Source organism: Rhipicephalus microplus, chromosome 3, assembly GCF_043290135.1.
Source record: "Rhipicephalus microplus isolate Deutch F79 chromosome 3, USDA_Rmic, whole genome shotgun sequence".
NCBI lineage: Eukaryota > Metazoa > Arthropoda > Arachnida > Ixodida > Ixodidae > Rhipicephalus > Rhipicephalus microplus.
The window spans coordinates 60,726,588-60,752,336 of NC_134702.1; the positions used below are offsets into that span (position 1 = coordinate 60,726,588).

Here is a 25,749-nt window from a genome sequence, read left to right on the forward strand (position 1 = left end):
TCTTTCTATTACATAGAAGCGCGTGTGCTCGCTTTTCTTCTACTTGATGCTAGGACCGTTTTACTATGTGTTCACATAATAGCTGCTCTCGCCTAATTGAAATGTTGCATATTTGCCACTAAAATGTTGCATGTTTGCCCATGACTTGCAAGCATACCCAAAACATCCCATTTCTTTATTGGTTGTTTTAATTAACTGTTCAAATATTTGTGTATGAATTATTATTATTATTTATTCATTTACTCGCAATTGCGTGGGTCCATGTTGGCGTAGGTAAGAGGAGTAAAATATTCAATCAACCTTTCAAGTTTTCCGAAGAAAGATGAGACACTTCAACGTGACATTACCTGAAGAAACATTAATCGAATATCCGAAGTAATTACTATTTAGCAATTATAAAGATGCAATTATATGCTTTGTTTACCTGCAATTTTTTGTTTACGCTTAATTTTCAGGCTGTTTTATAAGCCCGTGATTATTGCAAGCATACTTGGAATTCATGTAACGGTTTCTTGTTTCATATTTTCTATACAAGACACTTTTCCTTAGCCCACGCTTCACACGGTGACAATCCATTTTTATTTATTTATACAGTACTGCCGATAGGTGATTTTGAAGACTTTAGATATTCAAATTCAAGGCATTCCTTCTCAATAGTGATATTACGAGGCATGTGCCGCATCAATTAAGCCTAGTCAATGTAAATTCGCCAGATCCCACGTACCTTTGCAATCCAGGTTGTGGGAAACATGCGGATGGAAGGTGACTGTGTTGCAAAATATTGTTAGTGCACAAAACGTGGCGAAGTAGCGCTAAAAATATGCCTGAATTCACGCGCGTACATACATTAAACGACCAGATATGTTTCATATCACCACCTGTTTACAGTCGCGTATCGATGCCAACAGCACATAGACATTAGCAACACCAGAAGCGGTAAGCTTATCCGAAGACAGAGCGCGAGAACAGAACGACGACAAAGAGTTAAGAAATGTCGTCGTGCGGTTCCCGCGCTATAACTATCGTCATGTCATACCAACTAGCTCAAACTGCGACACCTATACGAAGCTCTGGTACTCGCGAGGATGGTAGCCATGGACACTGCTACATGAAACACAACCAGCGGATAGCGCTTAACTACAATTGACCTTAACCCAACGTGACGGCCGTATGATAGGAGTATATATGTATTGTTTCTAAAATTATATATCCAGCACTGCAACCACAATTGGCGTGTCACGAATGTTAGGGTCTATTTGAAATGTAGTTCCGAGACTTCGGATGGCTAAATAGTAGAATACTTGAGTGCCATGAAGAATGCTAGGGTTTGATTCCTGCTGGGACCCTGAAATTTAATCTTGCCGATTCATCGGGTCGACGCGGCGGATGTCAGCTTCTTTCTTAACGCTCACGGGTTAAAATAACGCATATCTCTTAGCACCGTTACTTGGTAGGCATAAACTATCAATCACCTGTGGCACATACCCGCATACACGCGGCATATACCTGCCTGCGGTTAGGTGCCGTATGTCTGGTAGAAAGGGTTTCATGATGTACGTGACGAGATTGTGCCATTTCTTGCCTCATGACCAGAGAGTCATATTCGTCAAATGATCTTACCCTGTCATAAGTTAAAGCTGGGATCCCGAGAGCATACAGACGTAGAAGGCAAGGTAGATAGATAGATAGATAGATAGATAGATAGATAGATAGATAGATAGATAGATAGATAGATAGATAGATTTTGTATTTACTGTTGATAACTTCTACATTTTGCCTATTTTGTTTATATTTATCATGACAAGGCTATTAACCGGTGTTGCGGCCATAAGCAGATGTATTTATACATTGAAAAATGGACTGCTTCAACCACCTTAGTGAAAACAACACTCACGAAACATTGCAACCAATGAGGTCGAAAATCGTAAATACATGCGAATCAAATAGTAGCAGCATATTTACCCTCGCACATAAACAATTATACAAATATTTTGTGATATCTGGCATAAATGCCTTTTTATATATTTTGGAAACACTTCTGTATTAGTGGAAACTTGTATTCCTCCTCATTACTCGGTATTTTTTCCTCTACATTGTTTTCAATCTTCTGGCATTTTATTAACCCATCTGCCAAAATTTACTCTTTTTAATCGCTTTATGGGTGTGTTTGAAAGTAACGTATCGTGTATCAACTACCGCTATCATTGTTGACGGCACTGTCAGTTTTCTGTCATGTAGGTGCTTATGTAGGGCCTCAGAAGCACAGAACCTACACTTTTTAGCTACTGGCCTCTGGCTTTTTTGGGCACTTTTACAATATGAGAAAAATCAAAGACGTTTTTTTTTTTTTCATTCCAATGAAACGCATTGTGACACGAGAAGGAAAAGCAGCATCACATGTTAGAACGATCAAAACCCCAACATAAACAGAGAGAGCATTTAGGAAGGAAATACAGACCTTTTTCCAACTTGATCTGACCTTTAGTTTGAAAGACCACATGGCCTTTCACATAGTTCAATTTATGTGCTAACAGCACATTTGCTTGATGAATATGAGAAAAATTTCAAGAACGATGACGCCTAACTCAAGTCGCAGCGAATGGGCGCATAAGCAAAGCTATAAATTACTCTAATTGTTATCTCCCACTGTATGTCTGCTAGTCGCATAAAAATGATTCGAAACAAGCATTCGTGAATTTGAGGTGTAGCGCACTTCACACGCGGAATAAATACGGTGGGCGGCAGAAAGCCTCGAGTCATGAGATAGCAGCGCCATCCTGCCAGCATCAAGTCAGGCACTTTTGTTGGTTTCTCCAAGCGGCTTGAAGAGGGCGACGCTGCATAACCAACATAAACTTTCGAGTAGGCGGACGCAGTAAGCGCTCCTCTGTTGTAACAGACTTACACAGAGTATGTGCGGATAATAAACAAGTGTCCTCTAAGAGATCAAGACACATGTGTTTCATTCAGACATGAAAATAAGAGAGAATCAGTAGTAAAAAGACCTCTGCTCTATACGTAAACATAGAATAATAAGAAAGCAAGAGTGGCATACGCAGTCAGTGATGAAGGTTATGAGAAGTCCACTTTACAGGACATTTTTCCAACTTTATCAAACCCTGTTTAACGTTTACATCTTCAGTATGCATTTCTTATAGTTAAGAATGTGTATTATTGAATAATAGCTATTTTAGCTACTTAGGGATAGCTTGCCTGTGGGTTGATGCTGTGATATATTCTTCAGGGCAAAGCGTTATGGCATCGTGTTTGAGGAATAGGGAACCGGCAGTACCACTAAACTCGGGAAATACACCGGTAACTGCGCCCAATGCTTTTAACTTAGTGACCTAATGTACATGCCTCGCCGCTACACAAGGGCTACAACATCGTGTGCGATATTCCGCGTGCGGCGCTTATAACGCTTCCGCTACAACGATGGTGTTTTCTATCCATGTTCCAAAAGCTCTTCATGTTTAACCTTTGGAGTGATAATAGCTAGTACCACCACTCACTGCATTTGTTTGCACTCCAACTGTTTTAAAATGCGAAAAATTTCTTAGCAGACTGCATGCACTATTACAGCTTCTATCTATCTATCTATCTATCTATCTATCTATCTATCTATCTATCTATCTATCTATCTATCTATCTATCTATCTATCTATCTATCTATCTATCTATCTATCTATCTATCTATCTATCTATCTATCTATCTATCTATCTATCTATCTATCTATCTATCTATCTATCTATCTATCTATCTATCTATCTATCTATCTATCTATCTATCTATCTATCTATCTATCTATCTATCTATCTATCTATCTATCTATCTATCTATCTATCTATCTATCTATCTATCTATCTATCTATCTATCTATCTATCTATCTATCTATCTAGCCGCTTACGCCTGGGTGCCCTCGTGGTCGTCTCCTTTAAGCGCACACACACACACACACACACACACACACACACACACACACACACACACGCACACGCACACGCACACGCACACACGCACACACACACACACACACACACACACACACACACACACACACACACACACACACACCAAAACTTGCATGAAAGGGCATTAGTGTTTGACGACCTCGGTGAAGGGGCCAACATGAATAACGGGAAATTCTTGTCGCGTACATCAATGAAACCCTTTTTTCAGTCACGTGTTATACTTACCTGTTTACCACAGCTTCATGAATACGGCTATGATCCACAGGTTATTGATAGTTTGTATCAAACCGGCATCGATAGTAACAGGCTTTCATAGTTCTATACGCTACATGTTGTAAAGCTTGTATCGCGGGCGCGCTAGCGTTGGCAGCGTTGTCGGTGATGGAAAAATAGGAGGAACGCAATGATAGAAAACTGCGGTGAAAACCGAAATAGAACTAGGCTCTCTGCGTGGTAGTCAGGCATTCTACCACAGAGCTATGTCAGTGCTAAAAATTGCTCATGAAAAAGGCCCTACAATGGCTTGATATCACGGCAACGTTAATGTGGTGGCACTGTTCACTATCGGCTTTTGTTACATTGTAAGGAACATTATATAATAACTCCTAGGATTTAACCCTTGCCGAACCCGGTATACTATGTAAAGCATTTCTTATTACATTCACGTCATCGCATACAGTAGCGTGCACATTTAAAACTGACATCTGTGCACTACCATGAATACCTACGATACGTCGTACCAAGCCCCGTGCACCGCGGTGGTCAAGTGGCTAAGATACTCGGCTGCTGACCCGCAGGTCGTGGGATCAAATCCCGGCTGTGACGGCTGCATTTCCGATGTAGGCGGAAATGTTGTAGGCCCGTATGCTCAGATTTGGGTGCACATTAAAGAACCCCAGGTGGTCCGAATTTCTGGAACCCTCTACTACGGCGTCTCTCATAATCATATGGTGGCTTTGGGACGTTAAACCTCACATATCAGTCAATCAATCAAGTACGTCGTACCATATATGATACCCTCTGTTGCGCCTGAAGTAAACGTGCCTGGTAAAAAAAAACGGTCAATGCAGTAGCTAGAGGGGTGCAGAAGGGGGGGGGGGCACTATAGGCTTCATTCACCTCCATATTGTCGATTCCTGAAAAAAGAACACTGCTAAACCGTTAAGGTATATAGCAAATGGTTCCTCCTAATTCGAAAAAAGTTCCTCGCTACACTGCTCCCGCCAGACACATAGCTCTACTCGAAATCCACAAAGAAGTCAGTCCGACTAGCAACGTTGCACTCAAAGAGCAAAAACTAGGCCACTATATTCACCTGCGTCGCATGACATTGACTCCCACAAAGGGTGGGATCTGCCCAATCTATTTCCTATCTCGTTTCATTTTACTTCCAAATCGCTACTTGATTTTTGCATTAAAGCAACCCTACCTTTTCAGTAAAGGTATGGTAAGGTAAAACTACCTAAATATTGAATTTTCAATTTTGACAGCGAGACAGAGAGAGAATAATTTGAGATAAAGGCCGGGAGGTCAACCATAATTGTAGCATCCGGTTTGCTAGTTTGCACTATGGGGCGGGGGAAGAAAGATGACAAGGAAAACAAAGAGAAATGTAGGCGCGCTTGGAAGCACAAACATGCGGAAGCCCGACGTCAAGCAACCGCTCTATAAATGGTGTAAATATCGCGCCAAAGTGCGGCCCGCACCCTCTGGGGTAAGCAGTACGCACACATAAAAACTTTGTTTTTCTCAAATTGTGTTTTTTTAATGAACTTTGGAACTTCAATGTACCTTCTCTCAGAAAATACTGAATCGATTCTGATGAAACTTTGCATGCTAGACCTTAACCAAGTTGAAAAAATCTGAATTAAAAAAACTGCTGTTTTCGTGAAACAACAAGCTGTTAAAAATTACACTGCAACACGCACCCTCTGTGCCTTTGTGAATGCAGGTATTTAAAATTTTTAACATGTCTGTTTTATACCAGGGTGCACCACGACTCCACTAACGTACTTCCGTCATGGAATTGACGTTTAAAAGTATACCAACAGATTGCAAAAAAAAAATTGGCCCCAAATCTGCATGTTACACTGAAAATGTCGTCGAAAGACGATAGTCTTGCGTGTGGGGAGAGTGAACAAAACGTTTATTTGGTGTTCTGCGCAAGAAAATTGGTGAATGGTATTCTGGAAGCGCAAGGATAGAGTTTCTCGAGCATGTAGCGGAGGCGAACGAGCGCATCGAGACAAGTTAGACACGAGCGGCATCTGGCAGTTATCTTCGAAAACGAAGGCGTGCGCATCCGCGGAGAAAGACGCGCGACTGTCTCAGAGGTGATAAGATGTAGAACGCAAAGCGACGGGCAGGTGCCACCACCGTGTCGTCTTAGCAAAACGTTGGAAACACTTACCTTTTTGAGCAACGCGTTGCACTGTCAGCACAGCGCCATAAACGCTACAGTCCTTATAGTTACTTGTGTGTGCCTCTTCTAGTACAAAGGCACACATACAAAATATCGACGTGTTGTTATGGCGCCTAAGATATGCGCAATAATTGCTTTTTAATTGACAATTGCACGGCACAACTATGAACGTACAATCTTGAGCAATATTGGTGGGTGCTGCGGATAGGGTCGGCCGTATGGTACTGTTTGAGGTATCGTTAAGGGTGGTGTTGCGGCTCTCGGCACTGTTCACCCGTAGACGCTACGGATCCCAGTGCCGATCACCAGTTGTTGCGGACCGGGGTCTGCCCGGTCTTTTGTGGTAGCGTGGTGTAGCTTCGGGTTGAGGAAACGAACGCTCACAAGATGGGGATACGAAAGACAAATAGGTTTATGGCACTATTTACAAATATTTACAGCATAGAAAGGTTAGGAGTTTCAAAAACCACGAGCGTGGTGGTTGAACCGTTACATGGTTTAGAGCAACGTCCTGGGCTCTGCAGCGTCGTTTTAAACCCTGTCGGGCTCCTTCTTCTTGATTGGAACATCAATCACACACACACAAGACACCGCCCACAGGGCATAATTCTGCAGCACATGTTCCGCCGAATTGCCCCTCTTGACGCATTGCTCTGAGGATTGGGGAAATGGTGTTCCTTCCCGGAACATTTTGGCGGTTGGGTTGCTTCTTCCGCCTTTCCCAGGAAGGGCAGCCAAGGAGTAGATACTTGAATCACAGAGACACGACCTGTGTGGTCGGTCTGCTTCGCCGTCTTGCTAAACAAGCTGGGGCCGGACTCACAAAACTCACTTACGAAAACATTTTTGCGCAAGGGAAATTTCGTTGCGTAAGTCGATTCACGAAACGAAAAAACGTCGTAAGAGGTCATCGTTGTCACATCGACCGCTGCAAATAAAGCGCGCTGTGACTGCCCGGGAACATGTCAGCGATGGTGATGCAGTTGCTATATTTGCTTACGTCACCGAAAAGTGCTCGTAAGTGGATTCACGAAGCGAAATTGTGCGTAAAAACAGCATGGCTGAGAGAAACTCCGAAGAGTGGTCCGGACCACTCTTCGAAACAATGTGGCTACTTAAAACCTGCTGCCGCGGCAGTATACTTTGGTGCCCTGGCTGGTTTTGAGTTAATTCACGCCCATTAAGGGCTGCCTGATGACTGCTGGTGCGTTTTTATTTCTTTCGGCGCTTTGAGCTTCGCGTGTTTTTTTTTTCCTTGTGCGCAGTGGATGGTGTTGACAACCACCATCGTCCAATAAGTTCGAAGTCGCAGTAATTGAAGAATTCTATTGGGCGTCAATGGCATAAAAGTACGCATGTAAAGATTTGTGGTTGGATGAAAACCATTGTTATACGTGAATGGTCGGTGCATTTGAACGCGGCATGGCATATGATCAACCTTATTTGTTATGTTGTTGTGTTGCGCCCCATCTCATCCAATTAAAAGTGCGACTCGAGGTCCTTGTCTCATTGGCGGAAATTACCACCAAAGAGGTTAATGGGAGCACATTCTTTGCACGCTATTGGAAATAAAAATAAGAGGAAATTTTCAGTGAGTGGTTCATAAAGTTTGTGCTCTAGTGTACTTTCATTGGCTCTAACTGTCCAATGGTTGCGATCTCTGAAATACAGCTGTCGATACACTTTGGGACGATCTGGAACAAAGCGTACTTTGTAAACCAAAGCGTATTAGGGGTCGCGTGATTACGCATGGAACTACAAACAAATCATGCATCTTCACCTTCACTGTTCAAACACCGATATGGACCGTGATAATATGGCAAGCAATCGGAATGAAATTACCCTAGTAACTTTGTATGACACCGAAAATATGCAAACCCTCACGATTCTGGAGCAAACCTTGGCTGAATTCATCCCTGCGTCAATTACCAGCCATTTAACTTGGCACACGAACATGATTCAAAGGTAGAGCGAGCCACTGACATGTATTTTGTGCGATGCAGCGACCACTTCACCTGAGAATAATAGCGTTGCGAAGGCGAATCCCCTGTCGCATGCTCTGATCGAAGCAGACGACAAACGCGAGCAGACGACGGCTTGGCCGACAGGCACAGCTTGTGATTGGTTGTGAAGCAATACCCTCTACATCAGCTCACTCCGTGACGTTGCCAAAACACTTCTTTCGTCTGGCACGCCTGTCCTGTTCGTCATATCACCTTCCTCGCACATAAGAGAAAATTTTGTCACGCCGTGAAAATAGTGCAAGTACTTTCTAAGAGCTCTCTTACGTGCCGCGCAGTTGTCGAAAACAACATGGCGTCGTAAACAGCATATCGGTCGGTGCGACTTTCAGCAAACGCTTCTCGCACGAGTTACTTCAGTGTTCGACCGGATGCGTTGTGATTACGGCAGCTCTTTCGGTGCGTGTAAGCAGTGCGGAAAGCTGTGGCAGTGCAATGGTGTACGGTGAAGCGCAGCGAAGCCTGTGCGTCGGTGTGGTTATCAAGCGGGGATCGGCGTCGATGTATCGACGGCAACTAGCACTCGAGAAGCCTGCAATGTGTGTTTGTGTGCCGGTAACAGTTCGTTCGCTTGACTTTCCAGTCTCTCAGTTGGGTGCTGTGTGACATTTCGGATTGACAGCGTTTTGACACGTTACTTGAGTGACCCAAAGTACGTACGGAAACGTAAGAACTACGCGCTCGGTTCTTGCTTCGCCACTAGTTAGCCCGTACGCTTCTATTTACTTGAGAGCAATGTACCGTTCGGGATTGAAACGATGTTCGTTGTGAACAGTGGTGCTGTGTTGACGTTCCAAGACTTGTGAACAAGCTGTGCTCGTGTGACCGAAAATTGAAAGACAGCGTTTATAACTGTTTTGCCCTGCGAAGTTGTGGTGGGGCAGTTTGGCGCTTTTGTTTGTTAAGTCGTCACTTCTCCCTTTTGTGATAACCATAGTCCTAGCGCTGCGATGTGATCAACCAAAACTGCGAGATGCTACATTCTGTTGTGGATCGTGTTACTTTGGAAGCGCGCCTAGACTGTTCTTCGGTAACAACTTGAGAGTTCTTTGTGGCAGTGAGAGCCCGTGAACGTCAAGCTTCCCTCCGGCCCCCAAAAAAAGCAAAGATTTCACCGGTGCCTTGCTTTGGATGAAGTTGTAGGCCAATATCACCTAACTACAGGTTTCCGAGTTCGTCTGGCCATCGTTTTGCACAGCACTGGAGCCTTGACAACAGCCGGTCATGGCCAGTTCTTACACTTTATCAATGGACGTGCACGCCTGGCCAACCCTTCATTGCTGTCATTGGCAGCTTCCAGTCTGCAGATGCCCTTTGCCTGTTGGCCGTACTGGGTTCCTCATGACACCGATGGCTACAAAATGCTGCCATCGGTGAGTTCACCTTGCAAAACTAAATTTCACCGGTACTATAATTCACGCAGTTCTATAACGTGTGCAAGTTTTTAGGCCCATCAGATGTAATGTTTCTCTATGGTAAGTTGAAGCATAAAAAATTTACTACTACTTTTATATACATACATATAATATGGAGCAAATACATGAAAAGTTTTTTGTGATTTGATACAAGTGAGCTCTTGTTTGATTATGAGGTTGGGCCTGTCGATTGACCACGTTTGATAGTTGGAAAGTTAATGTGAATTTATTTTTCAGGAGCCAAGTTGCACTTAAAAATTTATGTTATTTTGGAAAATTAGTTCTATATACGATTACCACTGTGGTAGTACTATACTTCAGTAGGACATATATATTGCGGTACGTAAATTTTACATGAGGCTTCAGTTTATTTCAAAGTAATTATAGCAGATATTGGTCACTTTAACGAAGTGATAGCTTCCTCAAATAAGTATTAGAAGTGAGTGCTTTTAATGATTGTTTTCAAATATCTCGTTTTTGGCTCTTCACAGATCGCAGAGATTGGTTTGTTAAGGTCCTGTGATGCATCGGTTGCACATTCTGGCACATCAATCCTCATCATTACTTGGAGCACCTGTACAAAAATAGGAAGGACACGTTCTTCCTAACTGTGCAAGCCTATGTCACTGCTGAAACTGTTATCATTCAGCGGATGTGGCGTGGAAGCATGCATGGCAGCCTCATCTGGAAGGACTGCGATCTGCTTGGGAGCTTCGAGGGCACAAAACTGCCTAACGGCTGGCTGCAAGGTTAGTTTTTCTTTAATACATACGATTACGTGAACACCACTTCTGTGCACAAATTGAAAACCCAAGCATGGTTGCTTTCAGTGGATACCTGTAATATTCTTACACATATTTGTTATTCAACATTTATAGAACTAAATTGCGAGATAATTGAGAATGTTGAAAGCTGAAAGCCTGCAGCTTATGAATGAAACTCCAATAATCTGAGACTCAAAAGCTTGTGCTTTGAAACGAGCACAAATACTTTGATTCCTTATTGAGCTCTCGAGCTTGTGACTCCCTCTGTGGATCAAGTGCTCCGGAAGAAAATAGCAAGTGAGTGAAAATTGCCTGGCTGTTCACAACTTGCAAGGAGAAAGACCTATTGAAGAAGCCTCAGATGCCATAGGGCCAGTAACTGCATCTTTTACCTAATGTAGCTTTTTCTCTCTCAGTGCTGTTGCTTGTGTTTCAGTCGAACATTTTCACCACAATTGCATAGTGATATATATTTTTCTACAAATTGTACCTGACTGTAAGGAAAGGACTGAAAGACGCCGAGGAACGTCAAACCAAAACTGAAGAAGACGAGCGGAGGGCAGGTGGCACGAAGGCGACAACAAGAAATGAAGAAGAAGAGAAGAAGGCACGTGCGATCATCTGTGCGCCAATCAGCTGATGACCAGTGGTGGCCCATAGAGGTGGCGTGCCACGATTGGGCCACGTGCGACCATTACGTGGCAGTAGGCTGTGTTGCTGGGGGCGAGCCGGAGCAGCGGCAGACGGGAGACAGCGGGCCGAAGCGTCGGACGCAGGCGATCCAGGTTCCGGCCAGGGAACGCGGCCGTCCACGCTGCTGCCGCCCAACCACCAATTGGGGCGGCATTGCCGGCACGAGTACTGCATCTCGGGGCGCGGCCTGGCCTGCTATTCTCTTCCTTGCCGATGGCATCGCGGATCTCGGCGAGGCGTCTCCACGGTCAGCCGTTCGACACAGCGATGAACGTGGCCTGGCTAATGGTCACGGTTGCGTCGAGCATCGCGTCTCGGCGCACGCTCTTCGCTGGGCGGGCTGGCCATTTCCCGCATAAAGCATCGCGTGTCCGATGTGGGTTGACTGCTCAGTAGTCGCACCCATGCCATCAAGCGCCGGTGTCACCAGAGTATCGCACATCGGCAAGGGACGAGCGAGACGTTCTGCCGGGCGAGACGCGGGCGTGTGCACGGAGGACCACGGAGCCGGGCGAGGTCCAGGGTGGCCGAGGATCCAGGTGCCAGGGGAGTTGCTGGCTGAATAGAGGATCGCCAGCGGTGCCGAGCCGTACCGAGAAACGTGCGAAAGTGAGCTCGATAGTGGAGGCCAAGAAGGCAGAGGAAGCGGTGCGCCGCTCGAGAGGACGAGTTCCTGGCAGCGTTCCTGAGCCGGACGTGGGACCCGTACGTGTCGGCCAGGTCGAGCTCCGGTGTGTCGGTTCGAGGTCGAGTCCGTCGGCCTGTACAAGGTCCAAGGACGGCGCCTGCTGAACGGCTCCTGCCTGGGTGCAGTGGCCGCGAGCAAGTTCGTAGGCGAGGCCTACCGGGTCTGGTCTTTGTGAGCCGTGGCCTGATCCTGGACCTCGGGAGTTGCGACCCAGGCTGCTGGGTTGGTCGCGACGTCCAATTCAACGGCGCTGCACACGGTAGCGCATCCGTGTGCGGTCAGCCATTCCAGCCGTGCCACCTTTGCCCTCGCGCACGTCGACGACCGCATCATGTCGGCACGACGGGGACCCAAACTGCGACGTTCCCATTCCTGGACCAGGAAGTGCACAAAACCGAGAAGAACAAGGTGTGCCTGTACAAGTAGGTGTTTCCGCCACACTTGTCGCACCCGACGCTGGCCTTCATCGGGCCGCTGCAGCTGCTTGAGGGCGTGTTTCCCGCGCAGGAGGCGCAGAGCCATTGGTTCGCGCAGCTCATGAACAAGAAAGTGTCACTTCCTTATCTAGTGTGCAATATAAAGCTTCTTTTGTTCGCATCAATTGTTGATGTTAATCCTTTCTCGTCCGCTATCGACAAGCATGATGACGAACGTCCTTTAACCATTACAATGACCTAAGTATGCATTGTTGATCTCTAAAGGTGACGTTCAGTGTGTTTCGAAGCCATGGCTTCTCATTTCTCTGTCTGTGGCTAGCCTATTTCAGCAGCAGAGCGATGCAGCTAGCACACATGCAATCCAAGTCATGTAGCGCTCCTTTGGTGTTCTGTGCAGGACGCAGCATATCCGTCCGGCAAGACACTGGTATCAACAATAATGATGAGTGTTGGTGGCTCCTGTAGGAGCCCGTTGTGTTTGTTGCGTATGATTATTTCCCCTGATGAAGTGCATTTTTGAAAGGTTTTCTTCATTTAGAATAATAGATGCCAGCAACAAGCACACTCATAATCCACAAGTTCTTTGTGTCTTCTAGACTGCCCATTTGCTCCTATATGTGGTATGGTGAGCTGGCTATGTTAGACAGCCTTAAAGTTATGAACATTGGCTGTTGTGTTGTAATGCAGTCTAACTTGTGTTTCTTAGTGAACTTATTTGTGGTCTACTTCTCGCACATAGTGTAAAGTCGAAATAAAAGAAACTCTATTGGCTTTTTATGCCTGTCAGAAGTGTCATGCCTTCATCTATAACATTGTAGATTTGCTATTGTATCATATCAAATATATTTTCAGTCTTCACTGTTTGTGTGTGTGTGTATTGAGGCTTGTCATGGGCTTCTGAAAATACAATATGTGTAAATATGAGCACATAATTGACAACTATACACTCTTGCACGTAGCATGGTTGTAACAATGATCTGTATTTTTCTAAGTTCCAGCAGTAACAAGGGGTTCAGTGCTCCACGGTCATGTACAGTGTATCAAGAACAGAGCACAGAAGACCAAAAAGTATAAAGGGACTGCCAGTGACTGTTCTCCTGCTCAAAGTTTACAACAGCAGTAAGAGCACAATGTGATATCAGGAGCAGCTGCTGCTTAACTTCTTTGCAGTGCATTATTCAGCAGTTCATTTGCTTGCATTCGAAATTATTTAAATTTTGCATGGAAGATACCAAACTGACACTAATTTAAAAACTTCTGTAGTGTTAGTGTGCAAATATTTTTGACCTGAAGTTTTTAACATGGGTGTCAAGTGCCTGCGTGCCGCTACATTTACGTGCCAGAAATCACAGCATTCATGGTCGCCAATGGTAACTGTGTTTGCATTCTATGTAGTACAAGAAATAAAGCAATGGATGCAGTAATCATGTACTTAGTCGATGTAATCCTTCAGTGTACACTCATTTGTATAGCACCAATGATGCCAAGGGTGTATAAGCTCTGGGAAGTGAATCTATGTGGATTATTTTATTTGGAAGGAAGAGGATCATCACTACTGCTAGTATATCTTAACAGTAGATTTTAGTGCTTGGGTATTATCCCACTGCCTGTCCGTCCTTCAACAGTCTACTTATCTACTGTGTAAGTGTAACTTTTTAAATGTATACTTTGCTCGGATAGGTTCGTTCATAACGTAATGCAAGTGACTTATCATCTATGCAGCTCTACTCAGTCTAGAAATAAAAGTATTAATTTTTATATGTAGCTATAGCATGCATTCACTTGTGTTTTTTTAGGTGCCTGTACAATTGTTTAGCCCTACAAAAGAGCTGGTATACTCTAATATTGAATCTGGCATTTTAAAATAGTTTGTTAGTGGAAGTAAGAATGTGTTTACAACCAATACTACTATCCTCAGATGAACTGCGAAAACTCTGTGAAAATTTATTTACATTTTTTTTAACTTTGTGAAGGCAAATGTTATGCTCTTTTATTGTGGTCCCTGTTTCATGCAAATGACACATAATTACTTTGCAGAGGCATAGTATAAGTTTTTATTTTACACATATGTGCTGAGCAACATCGCAGTTGAGACCAGCAGCAAGACATACATGCAGTGCACTAGAGCATCACCACACATAGTGTACAGTCTTTGCCCACCAGTAAACTCAATATTTTTCAAGCAGACTAATAGACAGCTGTATGGGAACTGTGTTGATGTGCAAACTGTGAAGTCTTCTTCAGGAGTGTTTTTCATCATTTTTGTCCAAGTGAAGTAGCTACCCAAGGCCACAAATGGTGGGAATGTGGTGGTTTCCTCTCTCCAAAAGCACTCCTACCAGCTGCCTCAACGTTAGTATAAGGCAAATTCACGAACTGGAAAAATAATTGGTCTTTTTTTTCTTGGACGAAAGAGTCACTTCCACCGTTGAGCCACCATGACGTGCCAGAATAGAAATTTTAGCTCAATAAAGTTGATTCTACTTTTGAGAAGTGTTTTGGGGAAACGAAATGGCACCTATAGCTGTCAATATAAACAATGTTTGCACCAAGGAGCTTAGTAGCTTAAAATTGTATTATTCATGTATTGTCTAGAATTTACTCGCGCTGTGCCAACTTTCAGCCCAAGTGTCCTAACATGCTTTGTTAGTGGGTTGTGAATGAGCCAAGCTATGTAAATAGAGTGATATTGCAGACATGTACAAAATATTGATCCACAACCCTTTTCTTTAGCATGACATTGTCAAGGGCTTTATTTTTGTTTTTTATAAGAACTGCTTGTCACTGGGCAGCAGCGGAAAACTATGCATCAAGCTTTTGCGAGATGGTTCGAGAAACACCGTGTTCAGACATAACAGTGCCGGTGCATTTCTCTCGTAAGTTACTTTCTGTAGTATATTCAAAATGAGTGTATTAGAAGTGTTGTTTTATAGCCATTAATTTTAATATTTACACCGGAGTGTATGTATGTATGTATGAGTGTACATATGTATATGTGTGTGTGCGTATATGTATGTATGTATGTATGTATGTATGTATGTATGTATGTATGTATGTATGTATGTATGTATGTATGTATGTATGTATGTATGTATGTATGTATGTATGTATGTATGTATGTATGTATGTATGTATGTATGTATGTATGTATGTATGTATGTATGTATGTATGTATGTATGTATGTATGTATGTATGTATGTATGTATGTATGTATGTATGTATGTATGTATGTATGTATGTATCTTTTAAATGAGAATCCGTTTATCATTGGTGAGTGAGTTTGGTGATGATTTGGCTGAATTTGTTTCTAGTTATTTCTCTTTTGAGCCATTATACATTTCAATTTGTTTTGTACTGAATAAAAATAAATGTAACCTTACACAGAATATGTGTGTTCGAAGAAGTTGTTTCATTTACCAACCTACAGTCATGGGCAAGAAATTGGGTAAAATGGAACGAACCTGCTGAGATTAGTTTAGAGCATAGCTACTTTACATGGCATATCTCGTACACATTGCGTTGGTTGAATATGTCGATTTCAACCTTTCAATTTTAATCAGAATAAGCAAGCTATCACCCGTGGTTGTATATGTGTGTGGTATTTACGCATACTGTGATACCGGTTCGCAATTACAATTAAGGTCACAAACCTAGTCAAGCTGAATACACGAATTTTGCCCATGCACCTTTCATCTGCACTGGAACTGTTCTTAATAAAAAATAAACTTCAGTTTAGAAATTTATTCTAGTAACCAAAAGCAGGGTATCTCTTTATCACACAAATCAAATTACCATTGTTCTGTTCCATTCTGGACAATAGGGGACCCTCTCAGCAGAACTCGATTAACTGCTATAGTTCATTTTAACCATTGACAGCGACATTACAATGAAGCGTGCAGCATGACAAATAGCGGGAGAGAAGACACAAACTAATCACTCTGTTTGCGTCAGCTCTAACTGTCCGTGCTCTTTGGTCTTGCTGCATGTGATGATGCCCACGAAATTAGCACGAAAGCGTGTCCCTACAAAGGCAGTCAACTTGGCTACAAGCAGTTAGCTCACTGCATGTGTAGGTTTTCTTCAAAACACCGTGAAGACTGATTGCTGGTCGAATATCCAAACACGTGAAAAGTAATATACCAGGTATAATATTGGTATTTCAGCACTGGACACTTTTGCGATAAGAGATGATGGAGGAGAAAATATGAACCCTGAATTGTTTAATTTTTGAAGGAGCACAGTACAGCGCTTTTGGGTCAAAAGGGGAGTGAAAAAAGCAAGTGCGAACGCCTACTTCTCAAAAAATTAGTACCCGCCACCACGCATAATGTCAGGCCGGGCAACCTCCTGAAAAAAAAAAGTGCTCAGTGATTCTGCGAATCGAACCAAGTACCTCCTAGATTGTAGTTGAGCGCTGTAACCGCTCGTCCACTGCAGCAGTGCTGGCATTCGTCCTATTGCTGATATATCGTCATTCCTTCGAATGAAGCCAAATGCAAAAACGTCCGGTGAAACTTTGTCAAAAATAGAAAAAATAGTTAGAATGCGTTTGCCCAAGGTTACTAGAAGATATAAACCGCCACGTGTGACTGTATAACCGTGTGCTATTTATTCTTGTACATTACTGACATGACGTTGGGATAGCCGGCTCTAACGTAGGCTACCTTCTCATAGTTTGAAAAATATAAAGAAAATAAATATATATATCGGCTTGTGACAACGCTAATCAACTATTATGAGTTCACTGTCACTAGTGTCACTTTCGCTAGATGAATGCTCAGTTTGCTTCCAATATCGTTATTTAGGAAAGTTTTGGCTCATTAACTCAACTCTCCTAATTAGCATTGATTCTCACATCTAAAGACAGTCACACTTCATCTCGCTTTCTGAGTGGCTGTCACTCCCATATAACGCGTACTCCCCTTTTTTATGCTCTCCGAGCATCTGACGCTGCTTTGCGGAGACTTTCCCTGACGTCTGCTGGGCCAGAAAATTGTTTTTATTATCTATCAATTTCAAGCTTTCGCGAAGCCGAAACGAGAGTCTCTCTCTCTCTCTCTTTTCAACTTTTTCGCACGTGTGATAACGTCTCTCGACCTCAAGACTCGTGTACACGTCCCTTGCTTTGTTTGCGCACTCAAACAACGCTGGACGAAATATTTGCACCGTGTTTTGTGAAAATCATTAGCACTGAGACACCCCCCGACGAGTCTCCCTCATTTTACGTAGACATATACCTAAGCGTAAGCGTATGCACGTTCTCGCATTCCGGCTTTATAAAAATGCTGTGGTGCATGGAACCAGCGAAATTGCGCTCACAATTTCATTTGATTACTGCTGTTATCTATTTCCGCACAATTCGTCTGCAGGCACCAAAGTCGCTCGTGTGTCTTGTAATAAGAATATTGTAACAAAGGCTACCTTTGACTATAGGTACAAAACACCTTTTCGTTCACCACTATACCGTGCTAGATTGCACCGAATTAGTTAACTAGCAGCGCAGCTTCAATGAAATGTAAGGTAACTGGTCGCGTTAAAAAGGGAAGACACTCGAGGCACATTTTCAAACATTGCATGCATCGATTTATGTGTGGTTTCATTTATGTGGTGCACCTGAAGTGTTGTTTACTTGTGCTTGGCGAGATAGTGCATGGATTGTTCGGTGGCTTAAGGCCATCGAGCAATTATTTTTTTAGCTACAGTCGTTGATTAAAAGCGAGTGCTTGGCTTTGCACAGCCCACCAAAACATCTATTACAACGTACGCGGCATCCCGTAAGCGCTGTAGCAGACGCTCGCGGAACTGAAACTTAGATGCAGGAAATCATTGGCTATCATCGTATACTCTCGATGCTAGACGCTTTGCGTGCTACCTTGATATTATCGGCACACACTTCTTTCTTTCCTTGTCGTTTCATCGGCTATCGTGTGTGCTCCTCGCCCTCTTAAGTGCAGAATAAGTTAAATTCATACCCGCGCTATAGTAATCCCTCCAGATAAGAGAATTTTTGGCTAAAAAAATGCGTAGCCAAAGAGAAAGCTTTGTGAATTTGGCCCAAGGTCTCTACGATGCTCTTGTCAGTTTTAGGTGCCACTCCAGATGCCCGTGAATTTTCAGAGAAATAAATATAAAGGAGTCAGGCAACTAAGCTGAATAATTTATTCACGTTTATGTGAAAATACTAAGCTAAATAATTTATTAAAGTTCTTGTGGAGCGCTGCATTTGTCGAAAGTAGACGCATGATTAGGTGGACATGATAAAGCTTGTGCGGGAAAACTTCCGTGCTTATATTATATAGCGTCAGTGAAGGATATCGAAGCACGTACCGCGGACCATAGTTTTCTATAAATACATTAGAGGAAACTGCACATAAAGGGCAGTTTAACACGTACCTTCAGCGAAAGCTCGTATTTTTTGAAAGTTCGGCCATTTTTTCTCGACAATCGTCGTCGTAAGTCTCTAATGTATTGTGGAGAGAACGCACGCTTGTATAATTGATATGGTGTTGCTAGTAGCATGCTCTATGTCGTCCTTCCTTGAAGGGAACAATAGCAAGTTTTCACTTCACAAGCTCGCATAAATTTTCCCGCGTTTCGTGCTTCGTTGGTGGAACGGGTGGGAAGCAGCCAAAAGAGATGTTAAGAAATTAGGGAAGTGTAACAGCCGCTGCCCCATTGCGAAATCTCATGAATATTTTGCTATACCTTTGAGTGTTTCGTACTGCTGGCTGCTTGAACAATTCGGTTAGTGGGTAGTTAGTTCGCGAAACTTATTTGCACCACCATGAGGAACAATAGGCACGAAATAAGGCGCTTTTATCACGCCTTCTTTCTTGCGGTGGTGCTTCCGGATCTCAACTTTTTCTCGAAGTATTATACTAAGTAGTTCCGTAACAAGCTCTTCTAGGCTACACTTACAATCTAATTAATCTGATGGAAAGCAATGAATTGCGAACTCACGAAAACGAGTGATCTGGGTTGAATCAGGAGTAATCATTTTTGCCAGCGCACAGACAGTAACAATGGTGTGAGTAAATGAAGGAAAATAAAAAGCAGCTTCGAGTCAGTGTAGTTATTGAACGTACATTTTTTTCTTGCCATGAATTGGAAAAAGAGCTCGCGTTTTCATGCAATTCACTCGGTGCTGACACGTGATTTCACAATGAGAATTACGGCAGCTGCTCTCGTTCACGAGAATGAATGTTTTCTTTAATATATTTCAAACGTACTTCAACGTGAGGCGGAAATTGTAATTGAACACAAAACTTTAGAATGTGGTATGAACCACGTGAATTGCTGATTTTACTGTTGTACGCAATTTCTGTACTTTCTACACGAAAAGGTTTGTGTGAAACAGTGACATTCTTGGCCGGAAGAAATACCTTATAGTGGCCTACACTCGTTACACCCACAGCGTTAGCTTTGAGAGCACGTTCCCATTGTTTGCCATCGTCAAAAAATTGCAAAGAGAGCGTTATACACAAATAGTTGGCTAGTAGGTTTATCTTCCAAGGCAAGATGATTTGGTTAAATATAATAAATACTATAGCAAGGTATCGAACAGTTCTCCAAAAGTGAAGCTGCCGCAGCTGTGCGACCCTTGATCCCTTAAATTGTTGGCAGTAAGTCAAGTGTTTGGTGCCATAGATTAAGTATACCTATCTTTCAGTTTCGTCATTCGCAAGGCACGAACACTTAGTTTTCATTTCGCCTGCATTTGCGTGGAATTTTTTCAACCTTTGATAACTTCTCAATTTTGCATATTATTGCAAGATAAGCCGATATATTTCGAGTAGCACCCCACGTGGGCGAAACATTTCTGCAGTATTAGAAATGTTGCCTTAACACTGCAGATGTAGCGCCAGCGTCATGGCAACAATGCTTGCTACGTCCGCGAAACGAATTTGCATAAAACGTGATTTTTGTGTCATTGTGAACACATTATTCACAAAGGCACCATTTCGCATGTTACTCTCTTGTAATTTCGATGACACAGTGAAATATTTGCCCCCATAGATATATGTATACAGCCATCATTGTTTTGATGGAACGACGTTTTAGTTTATTTTATCAACAAGGAAAACTTATGACGCCACGTAACAGCTTTTCAAATGTGGCTTTCTACGGCAAAACTTTTCCTAATTACCTCTTTTTACCAGCATTATGACGTCGCGTATGCATAGATTATGCCCAAAAGTTGCAAGAACGAATAAGACTGGCTTGAAAAAAAAGGACAAGCTAGAAGTGAGCAACTCGGCGAAGGCCACGAGGGAAAAAGTCTATCCGTCCTTTCACCACACAACGCATCGATCAAAATCGTTGCGCGAGAAAGGAGGGCTTATTTTTAATGAGACGCGTACGAGTGAGTGGCGTGCAAACAGCCAAGTTCACCAGACAGAGCAATCGATTCGCCGTGCCGTGATCCCACGCGACCCATCAGGCATTGTCTCTAGGAGCTTTTCCATTGGGTTGCCTTCACTGCAAACGCCATCGAATGTACTTTAATAAATAAAGAAAGAAAGAAACACTCAATGGTTCTCTCCCATCAAAGTTCTGAACGAGTTCACTTCAGTGAGTTGGAAAAAGCTTGTGGCTTTTTTTTTCTGCTGTTGTTCACCTTGTTTGTTTACCCTCACATAAAAGTCAATACCATTCGTCCTTTTTCACTAGCATTGTTTGGTGTCTCGGTGAATATTGCACGTACCAGCTTTTCCTCCCCTGCACTTATATCATCTTTCTATAGCGTTCACTTATACCAAACTTTGGTTGCTGCGATCGTGGTTCTCTTAAATGGGCGTTTGCTTGAATGTTCAGCTGCCATTATATCCTCCACGAATCCCAATCTTTGAAGCTTTCAAAACATTTTGCGTTTGTTTATTCCATAAATTTGAATAGGGAAATGAAGAGATTGCCTGGAACCCTTAACCTGTTAGCGTTTTTTTTTTCAGCTGAATGCGTTTACGTAGTCAGTTGAAAGCTATCACTCACCGGAAGCAGTAGTTCCCGACACTGCTCTTTCCATGTGTAAGAGGTGCTTCATGATTGAATAAATATTTATAACTATCAACTATCGTCATTGTAGACATTATTCACATGTTGAGAAATTTTACTTTGCCTCAACGAATACTGCCACACACGCTCGTTTCTTTTATTTTGTGTTTCATGTTGCCGGCCTATCGCAAGTGTGGAGGGGGAGGAACGGGAGGGAAGGGAAAGGCAGGGATGTTAGTCAGTATGGAATGATTAGTGTGCTACTCTACACTGGTGATTTGGATGAGGGAGTTTGAAAGATTGAAAGAGAGATGAGAGCACGCACACGCGTTGGGCTCACATACGCTGATGACTTGGATCATTTTGACGCGCACTAACTGACGAAAATTCAAAACGACGCGGTTTTAGTCCTCTGGAGTTCCACTGAATGAAGGATGCTTTCTTGATTTCTCAAAAATAATGGCGATTGTTCGCCATATTTCTACTCGAACGATTCAAGTACTGGGGTCAAGGCATCCAGTACTTTGAGAGCGCTTCGAGCAGAAGTTGTCCTCATGTCCGACAAGATCTCTTGGACGGTATCCATAAGAAAACAAAGCATAGTGTAGATTGTGATGTGCACAAAGCGTGCCACACTATCTGGGAGTATTGGTGATATTGTAGACCAGGTGACATTATTTCGAAAATTGACGTGACAAATTATCAGGTCTGATGGCCATGGAGTGAACTATTGTAATTTTCCTGACAACATGGGCTCGAGTGAAGTTCACAGTTACGAAGTGTCACTGCTTTCCTGTGCAGGTACTGGTTTTTAGCGGGAATGTTGTGCTGTTTTTTCTCAATTTATTTGCTGCCTTACGTATGTGCACTCTTTTGAGATCCAACTTGGATGCTATCAATTAGTAATATATTTTTTCTCATTAAACTAACAAGCGTCGCCCTCATGTATCTATCTTGTAACAACTTTACCAGCTAATTGTCTTTTTGTGTCTCTCATTGCCCATCAAACAAAGGTTACATAGACTGATAATCGGTTGCAGTTTTTACCGCATGTGTAGGATTGTTACCCCGCTGCCTCGAACGTGCAAGTGTAGAGCAAAATTGAGACAGCCACTAATATCCGAGCGCGAAAAAGAGTGACGCAGTTTATTCTTCTTTTTCACATTAGCAAGAGCCTATTTGATGGAGGTTACGCAACGTTCGTAGCCCGAAAATAGTGTTTCAGTATTTTCCCCAACGTGTAGCTTGAGTCGCTAACTTTAATAACTTTCCAGTGAATGACAATGGTGTATTAACTTGAAAAAAAAGAACGTATTCAAGAAAGATCAAGCATATTTTTTTTAATATAATAAACCAAAAACCTATTTTGTCATTATATGGGGTATCAAGATTTTCAGAATTTTTGGGGTATATTTAGCACTGTTCTACATTATATCATTGAATTGGTCTAGCGAAACTTTCTCATGCAACATTTGAACGGTTTGATTAGATTACGGTATTTTGTGACGAATATTTATATGTTTAGGTACGAGCATAGTTACGTGATTTTTCCGCACACTTTAAGCGCTCTATCTCTTCTTTTTTTTGTACCAGCATGCACGCGAAAAGCTACGAAAGTACGGAGGGAGGGGGGTGTAAAGGAGGGCAAAAATTTGTGCAATCATTTTGTCACTGTAGAGCATAACTATGTGCCCTTTTTTTGTACTTTTGGACGTTCTATTTACTTTCCCTGTGATCTATCCAACCCACGTGTTGCCCTGACATATTAGGGATTTCACTTAAATTCTTCACAATTACCTTCAATATTTGCCTCAACTCATCAGGTGGAATGTGCTCTAGTGTTCATTGTCATTATAAAGAAAATCAATTCTTTTCTGTAGCACCTATGGTAGTCCATTGGCAAGCCAAAGATTGAGTGATATATAGGCTGACTTTTCTCCTTGTTTGAAATACTAACTCGTCAGGATAAAAAAGGGTCTGAATTCCTGAATGGGATAGGCCCGCTAGCTTACTGACATTTTAAATTTAAAAGAGTGTCAGTGATAGATCACGCATCAACGTCGATGCCTAAAGAAGCGCCACCATAATCGATACTAAAAAGTCTATAAATGGCTGGTTTCTTTATTCTGTTACCGCGGATCTTTCGTATTCGATGCCTCAGGCGTCTGCTTGGTACGCTCTTCATTCTTGGTCTCAGAGGCTGATGTGTACCGCAAGCCTCCTACCAAGCAGGATCTGAGAATATTGCGGATTTCCCAGGTGAACGGCAGAACGACTTCTTCGAGAGCCTAGAGAGTATACTTTGAGGGTCATTCATTACGTAGCATTAAAAGCAAAAGAAATGAATAAGATAGTTATGAAGATGGCAGCAGGATCTAATTTTGTTTGTAACGTGCGAAAAATTGACAAAAACCGTTTTGAAGCCAGCACCAAACCTTTTCTTGTGACTACACGAAAATTTCCATGCGTTTTTTACATGTTTGGTTGAAAAGATTGCTTCAGACAGAACGCGCATATTTTAACTCAGAGGGCTTGCAAGATTTCGCAGTACGTCATCAGCATCTTGAATATCTCAGCACTTTTTTTTTACTTGGATGGGGAGTGCCTTAGCCTAAGATGCGCGCCTTACCATTGCGAGTGTCAATGGTGCAAGCAGTCATCTCTTGAGACTAACGCCTCCGTGTTTCTTTCCATTTGTGTCATACTTAATAATGCGAAAATTACATGAGGTACTACGTGTTTTATTTATGCGACATTTCGTAGATTATGGCTTATAGGTTGGCGGTGACATTTGGTTTGTTCGAAACGGCAAAGCCCTCGTTTGGAGGTACTGAGCCAGTGCTGTGGAAGGTGGTGCAGGCGAAGTTGAACTTTCATTGAGTCGAGGTTCACGTCTTGCCTCCGAACATCTTATTACTGCAGCAGTCTTACATCCATGATACTGACGCATTAATGTATACGTCGTGCCAATCCTCGTAATGGAAAAGTTACCTAATGAATCGTACTTGTCATCTCTCAGACAATACGTAGATTACGGCGTACAGTTATGCAGCGACTTTGTGATTGGTTGGGAGCGGACAAGTCGTTATTGTGCTAGTGTTTAGCGAACTCTGTGTAGGGTAATGCAGGCAAAATAAACCGGGTATCATTAGAACGGTTCATGGTCATGCCCCGTTGGTTTGTTAGCCATGAAATACTTCTACGGATTACCAGTCAACTTGTATGTGTTATGGAGCAATATTCAAAATACCCGGTTTAGGCAAAAGTCACAATATGCATAATTCATAGTGCTTCAAAGTCAAAATCACCTAAACATCACGCTGATAAGGGTTTCTTGGGACTTAATAAGTGCTGGCGCCACCCTGTGTCTGGTGCTTACCTGGGCAAGAGAGATTTTGCTGCCGAATGTGCTGTGTTTATCTCTCTTCCATCTCTGCTCTCCATCTTTCATCTCCCCCATCTCCCCTCACACGCGCAGGGTAACAAACCGGCTGCCTAAAGGCTGGTTAACCTCCCTGCCGTTCTCTTCCTCCCACTTTCCTTCCTTCCTTCTTCTGTTTAAAAAAACCACAAAACTTCCAAGCATTTCTCATGACTTTCCGTATCGAACCCAGCATTTTCTAGGCATTGTTCAACTAAGAAAGTTGTTCCATCGAAAGCAGCCAAAAAAGTATTAAGCAGCTTCTAGATTACGTACACCTCTGCGACAGACTATTAATCTCGCGCTCGAGCAGCCATGTATGAATAGTTGATAAGAGCGCGTCCTATGCAGAATGAGCAAATACGACTGCCTTGAGGCGTTGTTCCGTTGTGGCTCGCACCTATAATATTCATAAAGAGTGCCTCCAAATAAACCACCTTATATTTAGAGTGAGCTATAATCAACGCATTGCTAATTTTTGTTCCTCCGTACGTATGGAATTCGGCGTGCACATGTCCATTTTCACGCTGTTCAAATAATTAGGCCTGCAGAATATTGAAGTTGAACTGGTACAAACCATTAGAAACTTTTTATTTGTTTTTATATGTTTCTTTTCCTTGTACCGTGAAATGCAGATTGTATATAACCTAGCATAAAACATCTTTGTTCCAGCAATCATTTATAATGTAATTGAATAGTTTACAATGTTCTTTGGTTTGTTATGTAATGTCGCAAAACGTTATTGTTGCGACAACCTCTGCGACGCATTTGCGCTATTCGCTGAAGCCAATAAATTTTGGAGGCACCAGAAGCCTTTTGCTTCTGGTTGATGTCTTTTTTTTTTGTTATCGTGACGTAAAGACAAAAAAAAGATTTTTCTTTCTTTCTTTTGATGTTTCTTTCTTTAATATTTGCTCACTTTG

The 25,749-nt window shown here is 42.7% G+C and overlaps 1 protein-coding gene across 2 annotated transcripts in view; it reads left to right on the forward strand.

The window, feature by feature from the left end:
• Positions 1–7,973: 7,973 nt before the first annotated feature.
• Positions 7,974–25,749, forward strand: part of LOC142803749 (uncharacterized) — a 34,436-nt gene continuing 16,660 nt past the window's right edge. Inside the window, exons 1-2 of one of the 2 annotated variants that reach the window (XM_075889620.1) lie at positions 7,974–9,789; positions 10,323–10,580. The gene's annotated coding sequence lies outside the window, so the exon portion shown is untranslated. The other variant, XM_075889621.1, reaches the window with a different exon arrangement.